Below are 10,220 nucleotides of genomic sequence, written 5' to 3' on the forward strand. Positions count from 1 at the left end.
AAAACGTGGTGAAACTGCACACACTATTACACATAATTAAAATAGTTTGGTGTGAGTAGTAATTAAAATATAGCACTAATTAACAAAAGCACCCAGGATTTGTACAGCCAAAATTCCGAATGTGTGTCAAACAACTCTAACATTAATACTGAAGTACAATTTAATACCTTTTAATTTTCATTTCCTCTAACTCGATGCCACCTCTTTGAAATATAAGGTTGATGCATGCTTTCCAATCCTGCCAACCTTGACAAATTAAAACTTAATTTATACGCCAAAAAACTGTAAATTGCAATTAACCCATAGACCCGTTATTACTTTTGTCAGTTCCCAAATGATTTTTTTCTCTCTATTTAATCTTTCATAAGTTATTTATCATCATTTATTATAATATTTCCCTCTCTATTTTGCATTTTTCACTGTAAATCATGTATTTTCCTATACTTAATTTGGATTTTCATGAAAACCCAGCAAATTCAAAGGTCAACTATTAAAACTTTGCATCAAAAATTGAAGAAAAAGTGCTTTTTTTTTTTTTTTTTTTTTTTTTTTTTAGCAAATCTATCATTAACCCTTTCATGCATGAATTATGAGAACCTTAGTCAATATTTTTTTCTTGGGTGTTTTTACTTCTCTTTAGGCGTGAAAAAAACAATGCAATTGAAATTTTTTGATGAACCTATTTTTCATGAAGTTGCAAAAAAATGTCCATGTAAATGTAAATAACTGGTGTAAAATACAGTTTTTCATTTTTTCATGGTCATCAGATATGACCCATTTGGACGTTCAGAGGCTCTGTAGTTACCATGGAAACACTGTCATCTTCTACAACATCAGTTCTCCAATCAAACCCATGGAGTTGGATCAATGACAGTGGATTGACACACTTGATGAATGATAAATTTGCTGAGGAAGTCACTTTTTTTTCTGTTTTTGCTGTTTCTGATTTAATAACCTTTGAATTTACTCTGAGCTTCAATGAACATTAACATGATCAACAGGTTAAATATAGGAAAATACTGACTTTACAATGAAAAAATGCTCAATACTGAGGATAATATAATAATAAGTAGTGATAAATACTTAAGAAAGGTTAAATAGAGAGGAAAAAAGGATTTGGGAACTGCCATAAAAAAATTTTAAAAAAAGCGCTGGGTCTTTATGGGTTAAATATTAATAACATTTTATGTCCTTGCCTTTATATTATGCAGGTACTGTTCTAGAAGTTCAGGTTAAATTCCATTGTAGAATAGCTGTATACTGGAGTGACCGCTACACATGAAAGGGTTAACTGAACATAAAACAAGTTTCTCCATCCACTGTCATTTATTGAACTCCATGGGTTTTACTGGTGTAGCAATGTTGTAGAACAGGGGTGTCACACTCATTTTCTTTCAGGGGCCACATTCAGCCCAATTTGATCTCCAGCAGGCTGGACCAGTCAAATAATAGCATAATAGCCTATAAATAATGACAACTACAATATTTTTATATGCAAAAAATAAGATGAAATTATGAAATCATTTACATTTTACAAACTATCCAAACAAAAAAGATGTGAATAACCTGGAAAAAACTAAAATTTCGGAAGAAAAATAACAAGAAATAATACGAAAAATTTGATCAATATTATGCCTCAACTTATAATTTCTACATGTGCATAATGGATCAGATCTACCAAGGTGCAAAACAGGCAGAATATTGTTAAAATTACACGTATTTTTCTTTAGACATTTCAGGTTCATATATGTTCAGGTTATTGACGTTTAATTACACTGGGTTACAAAAAAATGTTTTTTGCAAGTTGTCTAGGTTTTTTCAACTGAATTAGGACCATTTTGCATCGCTAAATCCAAAAATGACATCTGTTTTTCTCAATCAGGTCAGGTTTTTTTGCTAATTTGATTTTGAAAAATTTGATCCTTCTCACAAAATTGATTACATTTTTGTGACTTTATCTGTTGATTTTTTATATACAGGGTGGGGAAGCAAAATTTGCAATATTTTGATATGCATAGGGATTGAAAGACAGTGTATGACCAATTAGTTTATTGAAAGTCATGAGAATTTATTTGCCACAAGAAAATGTACATAATAGAAAATGTTTTTATTCTATGTGTCCTCCTTCTTTCTCAATAACTGCCTTCACACACTTCCTGAAACTTGCGCAAGTGTTCCTCAAATATTCGGGTGACAACTTCTCCCATTCTTCTTTAATAGTATCTTTAAGAAAGTCCACATTGCTGTGTGATGTTCTATTGGTAGCATGTTCTAAAATGCCCCAAAATAGCAGAATCCAGAGGGTTTAGATCTGGGCTGGAAGGCGGCCATAAACATGATTCCCCAAAATTGCTAAAGTTGGATTTGCAGATATCTTGTGTTTTTCTAGCTGTGTGGGCTGGAGCACCATCCTGTGTCCATACATAATTTCCATCTGGGTAGTTTGCTTTAAGCCATGGCAACACCTGGTATCTCAGAGTCTTGTAGTAAGTATTAACATTGATTTTTTCATCAGCTTTGTAGAATTTTATAGGCATTTTCTTTCCATCAGAAGCCACAACACCAAAAGCCATAACTTAAGCAGGATGTTTTGCTCTGAATGTCCCCTTAACCTCAGCTTTCGATTTTGCGATAAATCTGTCATTTCTGCGGTTCAGAACAGCATCGACAGTGAAGATCTTTTCATCTGAAAAGATCGTTACAATGGAGGACTTTTTCTTGAACCATGGAATAATTTTCTTGCACCTTTCCAATCTCTTTTCCTTCATAGCTGTTGTCAACAAGTGTTTTGGTGTTCTTGTGTAAGATTTTAACTTCAAATCATATTTTACTGCATTTCTAACGGTCTTGTTGTCTACCTCAAGTTCAATTGCCATTTTTCTCATGGATTTGGTTGGATGCTTCAGGATTTTGGATTTGAGAGCTTTAATAAAAGCTTCGGTACGTTTTTTGTTGCTTCCTCCACTTCCAGACTTTCTCGTAATAGTTTTGCTCATAGTCATTCTCTTCTTTCCATTATAAACAGTCTTTATGGACACTCCAACTATTTTTGAAATCTCCTTTGGTGTGACGAGTGCATTCAGCAAATCACACACTCTTTGATGTTTGCTTTCCTGATTACTCATATGGGCAAAAGTTTCTGAAAAGGTATGGATAATAGTGTTAGGTATGATTATGACATCAATATATGTTTGGTTTCAAAACAATTGACGTAGTGCCTGCTGAGAAAAAACAACTAAATGTTCATTGTAAATTTTGCTTCCCCAACCTGTAGTTCTCACCCAAAATAGGTTTTAAGAGAAAAAAAATCATTTTCTAACAGGATTCCTGTTAGGTACAATGGTGTATTCACCGCAGATGCAGCAGAATATGTCAGGCTTATTTTTGCAAGATCTTCTAGTCGAAGCCATTTCATTCACCTGTAATATTAAAAAAAACATTAATCATAAGCTGGCAAAAGTAAAATCTTCAGAACTCGTTTATTGCAAGAAATATGAAAGAATTTTGTATCATATGATGTGAAAATGCCCATAAATGTAAGCAAAAATGTTAAAAAGCCAATATGTAGCATAGTTCAGAAAGTTGACCTGATTGAGCAAAATTAATGTGATTTTTGGATTCAGCACACCAAAATTATCCTAAATCAGCTCAAAAAACTTCAACAATAAATTTGTTGTTGACCAGTGTTATTAAAGGATATCAGAGTTTAATGTTCGTTGCAATAAATCAAAAAGAAGAAACTGGTGTTGCCATTATTTAGAGGCATGATGTCATATTATTTTCACCACATTAAACCAAGAAGAACATTTGGTGTCATTATTTCTAGGTTATTATGTTATTATTTTCGAGTTTGACGCCCTTGACTGTTAATATCTTCTGCACTTTACAAATTCATCCCGTGGGTCGGATTGGAACATTTGGCGGGCCGGTTTTGGCCCCTGTTTGACACCTGTGTTGTAGAAGATGACCGTGTTTCCATGGTAACTACGGAGCCTCTGAACGTCCAAATGGGTCATATGTGATGATCATGAAAAGATGACAAACTGTATTTTACACCAATTATTTACATGTATAGCTAGGATTAACGAATCAACAGGTAGATCAGTAGATGATTTTGGTCACCAGTGGATGGGTTGAAATTAAGTTCCTACTTTGTTTTTCTTGTAAAGCATCAACTAAATCACACACACACCTACAAAGCAAAAAGTATCATTTTGAAAGGCTGGAATTTTGTGAAAGTTTTCTGTGAAGCTTTGTATCTGAGCTATTTATCAAAACACTTTGGAGCCACGGGGGGGAAAAAAGAGAGAAAAAGACAAGCGTAATTCACTACCTAAATACCTAAATGTACAGGGCTGTTATTTCACCAGAGCACTGAAAAGCTAGATTAAAAAATATAGCCCACAGAGCGCACAATACAAGTCTGACGAACACAAAAGAGAAAAGAGCGAGAGAGGATAATGACGCTCGGCGGTGATTGGTTGTGATCGGCCGTACAATGATCAATGCCGGCATGAAAGGAGGCAACGTTGATGGTTTATGACGGAGGGAACAACTGCCAACAGTATGAAAATGAAATCAATAAGTCAACTGTAGAGCACAGAGAGAGAGAGAGAGAGAGATGAAGAAAAACGTCGGAGAGGAAAAAGTGGAGATGTTTTTTTTTTTTTTTTGTTTTTTTTTTTTTAGAAAAACGAGAAACAGATCGGAGGCGAGACGGAATAAAATAAGAGACACAAAGAGACAAAGAGAGAAGGGAGGAAGAAGTGTTGCAGATCGACACTGAAACTAGATGAAAGGTGTTGGTTTAAAGGAAGCGGAGGAAGAAAAACAAACCTGACAGACGAAGGAAGCTTCATTAAAGATAGATAAAAAAGAAACGCGGGCGAAAACAAACTGACGAACAATAAGATAAACCAATTCACAAAAGCTCAAAGAAGCTTACAAATGCAGGCTGTTGGTTATGTAGTTTTTCTTGTGTATGTGTTGAGTGTAGATTTTTTTTTTTTTCTCTAAAAGAAACAAAAAAACAAAAAACAAAACCAAGGTCACAGAGCTAAAATACTGATATAATAGAAAAAAAGACTGTCAAAACACACAACACAGTTTAAAAAAGTGAAATTTCTGTGTTTTGGATGATTTGGAACAGTTTAGCCAATTACATAAAAAACTTCTCCAACACTCTTCAGTCTAATCTTCGTGTCCCTGACTTTCTCCGTCTCTATAAAAGATGCTTTCATTTGTTTCATCAAGGCTAGAACTTGCAACGACTCCAGTGTTATCTTCCTGTTTGTCGGATCCGTTGAATAAGTAAAAACACAAGCTGTAAAACCTCCCATCAAATGAAAACAAATGCTTGTATATTACTCCGACAAAACCAATCAAATATAGCTTTCCGCTTTCTCTGCTGTTTTTTTTTTTTTTTTTTTCCTTGCAGTAAACTCGTTCCAGCTACCAGGGGCCTTCATTATGTTGTGAGTGTTTTGAGTCAAAGCTTGTAGAATTTCAGCTTGTAAAAATCAACCATGCTTGAAATAAATCATGACGGCCCTTGACTCGATTGGAAAGCCAAATATTTCCGTTCGGCACTTACAAACGACCTCCTCATCTGTACACAGTGTTAATAACCACTGGTCTGAACCGGCGCTCGCTTGGTTGAGCCCAAACGTTGGAAACTCACCTCAGACACATCCAGATGTCAAAGTCAAATTGTCACATAGACTAAGGATGGTCGCTTTACGGGGACAAAACGCAAACTGGGAGGAAGGTTGGAGGTTGGAATAACAGACCTGAGGACAGGAGGATCATGGACGTGTCCTGTTTTTAAAGAGGAACTAAGCAAGATTTTTACCTTAATTAAACAGCTTCAAAGTAATAGGGGTTTTTCACGCATGACCAAGAAAAAGTTTGAAATGACTGATTTTGTGTATCGTTTCTTCCGGTTTACTTTACATCGAAGTGTCACTGCTGTGTGCCACAGTGTGCATCGAATAAACAAAGGCAACCATATTTAAGTTTTCATGGTTTTCCTTCAGATTTAGTTGAGAAGAAGAAATGGGTGGTTGAGATGAGGAGCTGAACTAGGGATGGGAATCGAGAACCGGTTCTTTTTGAGAACCCAGTAGCTCCATTCCTTGGAATCGTTTGCCTGCCTGCTTAATGATTCTGCTTATCGATTCTGCCTTTGTTGCACATGTGTGATGATGTCACATGTACGCTGCATTGTTTTGGTCAGAATGTAGCCAACATGGTGCTGAGGCAGAAACGGTCTAAAAAGACGACACCAGGTCCACTGGAACACTGTCAAAGCTTCCATTTCTTCAGTAGTGTGGAATCCCTCCAATATGCTCAAATATTTGTCCACAGCGTGTGATTCATTTACAGGAATGTCACATATTTGATTCGCTACTTAGCGACGCTTGTGAGTGTAGCGGCAGAGTGAACGCTGGGCCCAGTTCCGGTTCCGGTGCGGGCAATAAATGTCATACCCCCTCAAATACACGTTTCCAAAGGTAGGGGAAAGGAAATGAGGTGCACAACAACAGGAGATGAGCCGAGCCGAGTCCAACTAGCAATATGCGGCAATAGAGGAATTAGTAAAGCGTCTTTAGTTTCACTTTCACTGTACGCCCCCCCCCCCCCCCCGAACCGGGCCCAGCGTCATCTGTTATTATTATTTGTACATACTGTATATGTTATATTTTCTGTGCAGAGGTGGAAATATAAAAGACAGTTAATGCAAACACACCCGTTTGTACTCTTTTATTCCCTCACCCAATGAGAATGGATAAGAGAACTGATAAGGAATCGGATCGATAAGCAAAATCGATAATGGAATCGGAATCGTTAAATTCTTATCAATTCCCATCCCTAGGCTGAACTTCAGAATCCAATCGGGAAGTACGTTAGTGTGTGACAGGTGTCCTGAACACCGGCATTTATGAGAAGAGGATTACCAGAGAAACATCAGTGATATTGTGAAGGGAATAAAGAGGTTATAATATTGTGATATTAGGCTGTAAAAATAAAATTAAAGAAGTAAAGGTTATCATTATTGCCAACTTTATCTACAGGGTGTCCCATAAGTCTCCATACATAGGAAAAATAAACGTTTCTTGACATAAACCATTTTTATTTATAAAATATGCTCTATATGACTGCCATTTTGTCGGGAACACATTTCAATGCGTGTCCTCCACTGCTAAAGAACTATAAAGAAGAAATATAAAGAAATACATGTTAGAACCATATGTATTATGTCTCCTATGTATGGAGACTTATGGGACACCCTGTATATTAGAAACTCCCTACATTGTGAATTTTCTGTCAAACTGAGCTAAGTTATAACTGCAGATACACAATGGAGATACATGGTATGGAATTTCTGCCACTAGGGGGCTCTCAATCATACCAATCAGAAGACATTAGATGTGAAGTAACTATGGATGATGGGAGTAAAGGGAGTATTAAAGGATTTATTCACTTTGTGTGTTCTGAAGTTAATGCTGTATATTCACGTCATGTACAATATTTAGCCTAACATTGTCATAAAAAGGATGTATAGGACATTTCTAGATAAATTAAATATGTGATTGGACAGATGGAATCATCAGGATCATCTGATAATATGGACTGTAAGTACACAAGTCGACAAAATATGAAAAACTACCAGTCATTTTCCATTTTGTTAGCGCAGTACTGTTACATGGTATAGTTATAACACTCAATCAAGTGCAAACCAAAATAAAAATAAAAAAACAAGTGGTGCCAGCCACAACAAACCCCGCCCCTAACACATATTGTATCTTATTTTGACATCAGTCCAGCTGATGTCATCATGCCAATGCGTGTGCTGATGTCAGCATATCAATTGCCTCTATATATGTGTCAAGTCTGAAGTAAATTGAAAAAAATTGATGTTTTTATAGACATTTGAAATTTTGCCCTTTGTAAGTAAATGGGAGAAAAAGAAAGATTTTAAAAATTCATAAAAAATTGAACTTTGACCTACTTTTCCCAAAATATAACCACGTCTATTGTGGGTCACTGGCAATCTATAAACCCAGTCTGGTATGAATTCAACCAATAGTTTTGCTGCTACAGATATTTGAAGTTTCACCCATTGTAAGTAAATGGGGAAAAAACAAGAATTTAAATATTTATAAAAATTTGAACTTTGACCTACTTTTTCCGGGTCCCTGGCAATCTAGAAACCTAATTACCTCCGCCAAGGAGGTTATGTTTTTGCCAGGGTTTGTTTGTTTGTTTGTCTGTTTGTCTGTCCGTTAGTGTGCAACATAACTCAAAAAGTTATGGACAGATTTGGATGAAATTTTCAGGGTTTGTTGGAAATGGGATAAGGAAGAAATGATTAAATTTTGGTGGTGATCGGGGGTGGGGGGGCCCACAGGGGGGGGGCACTGATCAGCCTTGGCGGAGGTCTGCGCTCTCCGAGTGCTTCTAGTTTGGTATGAAATGAACCAATAATTTTGCTGCTAGAGTGTTAACAAACAAACAAACAAACAAAACAAACAAATCGAATCAAAAACAACACCCCTTGCCTCCCCTTCGTGGGAATGAAGAAAACCATCACTTTTCAAACTACTACTGCTGTCCAGATCTAACTCCAGTCTTCAGTGCCTCAAGTCTTCACTCATCCTCTCAAACTCCTTCCTTACAACTGGGAATTCACTGTTTGAATAAAAATACGCATAGAATCGATATTAAACAAACATCATCTGTGAAAGTCTCCACTTCAGGTACACAATGAAAATACACCTTTCGGTGATTAGACCATGGTGCTGAGGTTCTATCATCTACTGTGTTCCTGCAAGTCTTTAGCAACTTTAGTGCAACACTGTGAGCCGGGTGGAAAAAAAAAAGACTTTTGCTTTTTCTTTTTTTTTTTTCCGTCTTGTCCGTAGGCAGTCACGGCTAATGAGGCACAAACAGACCTTCGACTGAGAGCAGAGGAGAAACTGCAACAGCAAATGACTAAATGTGGCTCAAATGAATGTCAAAGTCAATCCCATACCTCAAAGAAAATATTGAGAAAGTACTTCTGAAAAATTTGTTAAGATTTCGACTCGTTCTTTATAATTCTGTTTGTTTCAAATGGGTAGGAAGTCATAGTTGTAAAAGGCATATAGTTGCAAACAGTGTCAAAGGACAAAAGTGTTATTTGCTCCACGGTACGTCAACTTTGTAGAAAAGTTGTGCACTTTGAAAGAGGAGATAAAAAACCCTGCATGACTTTAGCCCCAATTAAAGCAACCTAGACTCATTTAGGCTTGGTGTGAAACTCCCATGTCTGGGTTTTTATGTAACATAGTTTTAGACAGAGCAAATCTAAAAATGGTGTGAAAGTCGGTTCCTTAATTAGGCCTGTAGTTTAAAGAATGCTACAAGAGATTATAAAATATTTATATTTATGCATAGCAAGAAGGTGGAAGTAGAGTTGGATTTCTTCGCTTCATAAATTTTGTGTCAAAACTTGGATATAAAAGTGAAAGTGTGTGTGAAAGTGTGTGTGTGTCCTGGTCAGTATCAGGTCCAGAAAGCAGCTGAAGGCCTCATTCTTCTTCATTAGTGCTGACTGCTCAGGGGCCTGACACCCCCCCCCCCCCCCCCCCTCCCCCCTTCATTCTCTGTCCATCCCTGACTCTCCTCCGTCTCCTCTTCCTCCTCTCTTCATGCTATGGCTTTTTCTTTTCTTCTTCACACTTTTCACCCTTCTGATTCGTGCTGTTTTCTCTCGCCGTCCACTCCCACTGGACGACCAACTTCACCTGTCTCTCCTTTCCAACCCCCCACACACACACACACACACACTCCCTCATCGTCATCATTCATGGTTTGTCTTCTCTTACTTAGTGATATTCCAGGGTTCTCGCTAGCGTCATTGAACACTGGGGCCCCCAACGCTGAGATTTGATCCGCAGCGCTGTCTTTCAACCAGCGTAGCGGTGTTTTTGTGTGTGTGTGTGTGTGTGTGTGTGATCGTCCAGCGCAGGGGTGTCAAACTCATTTTAGTTCAGGGGCCACATCCAGCCTAATATGATATAAAGTGGCCTGGACCAGTAAAATAATATAAACAATAGGATAAGAACTTTTGAGTGAAAAAAGTAAATTCCGTAAAATAAAAAATACACATAAATACACGATGCTCGAGACCAAAGAGAGAGAGAGGGAGAGAGAGAACTGATTCGTTTCTTGTGCGT

General features: G+C 37.1%; 1 protein-coding gene across 2 annotated transcripts in view; it reads right to left on the reverse strand.

The window, feature by feature from the left end:
* Positions 1-10,220, reverse strand: part of LOC115422891 (MICOS complex subunit mic25a-like) — a 256,763-nt gene that overhangs the window by 50,784 nt on the left and 195,759 nt on the right. The gene's annotated exons all lie outside the window — the stretch shown is intronic.

The sequence above is a fragment of the Sphaeramia orbicularis genome, chromosome 7 (genome assembly GCF_902148855.1).
Source record: "Sphaeramia orbicularis chromosome 7, fSphaOr1.1, whole genome shotgun sequence".
NCBI lineage: Eukaryota > Metazoa > Chordata > Actinopteri > Kurtiformes > Apogonidae > Sphaeramia > Sphaeramia orbicularis.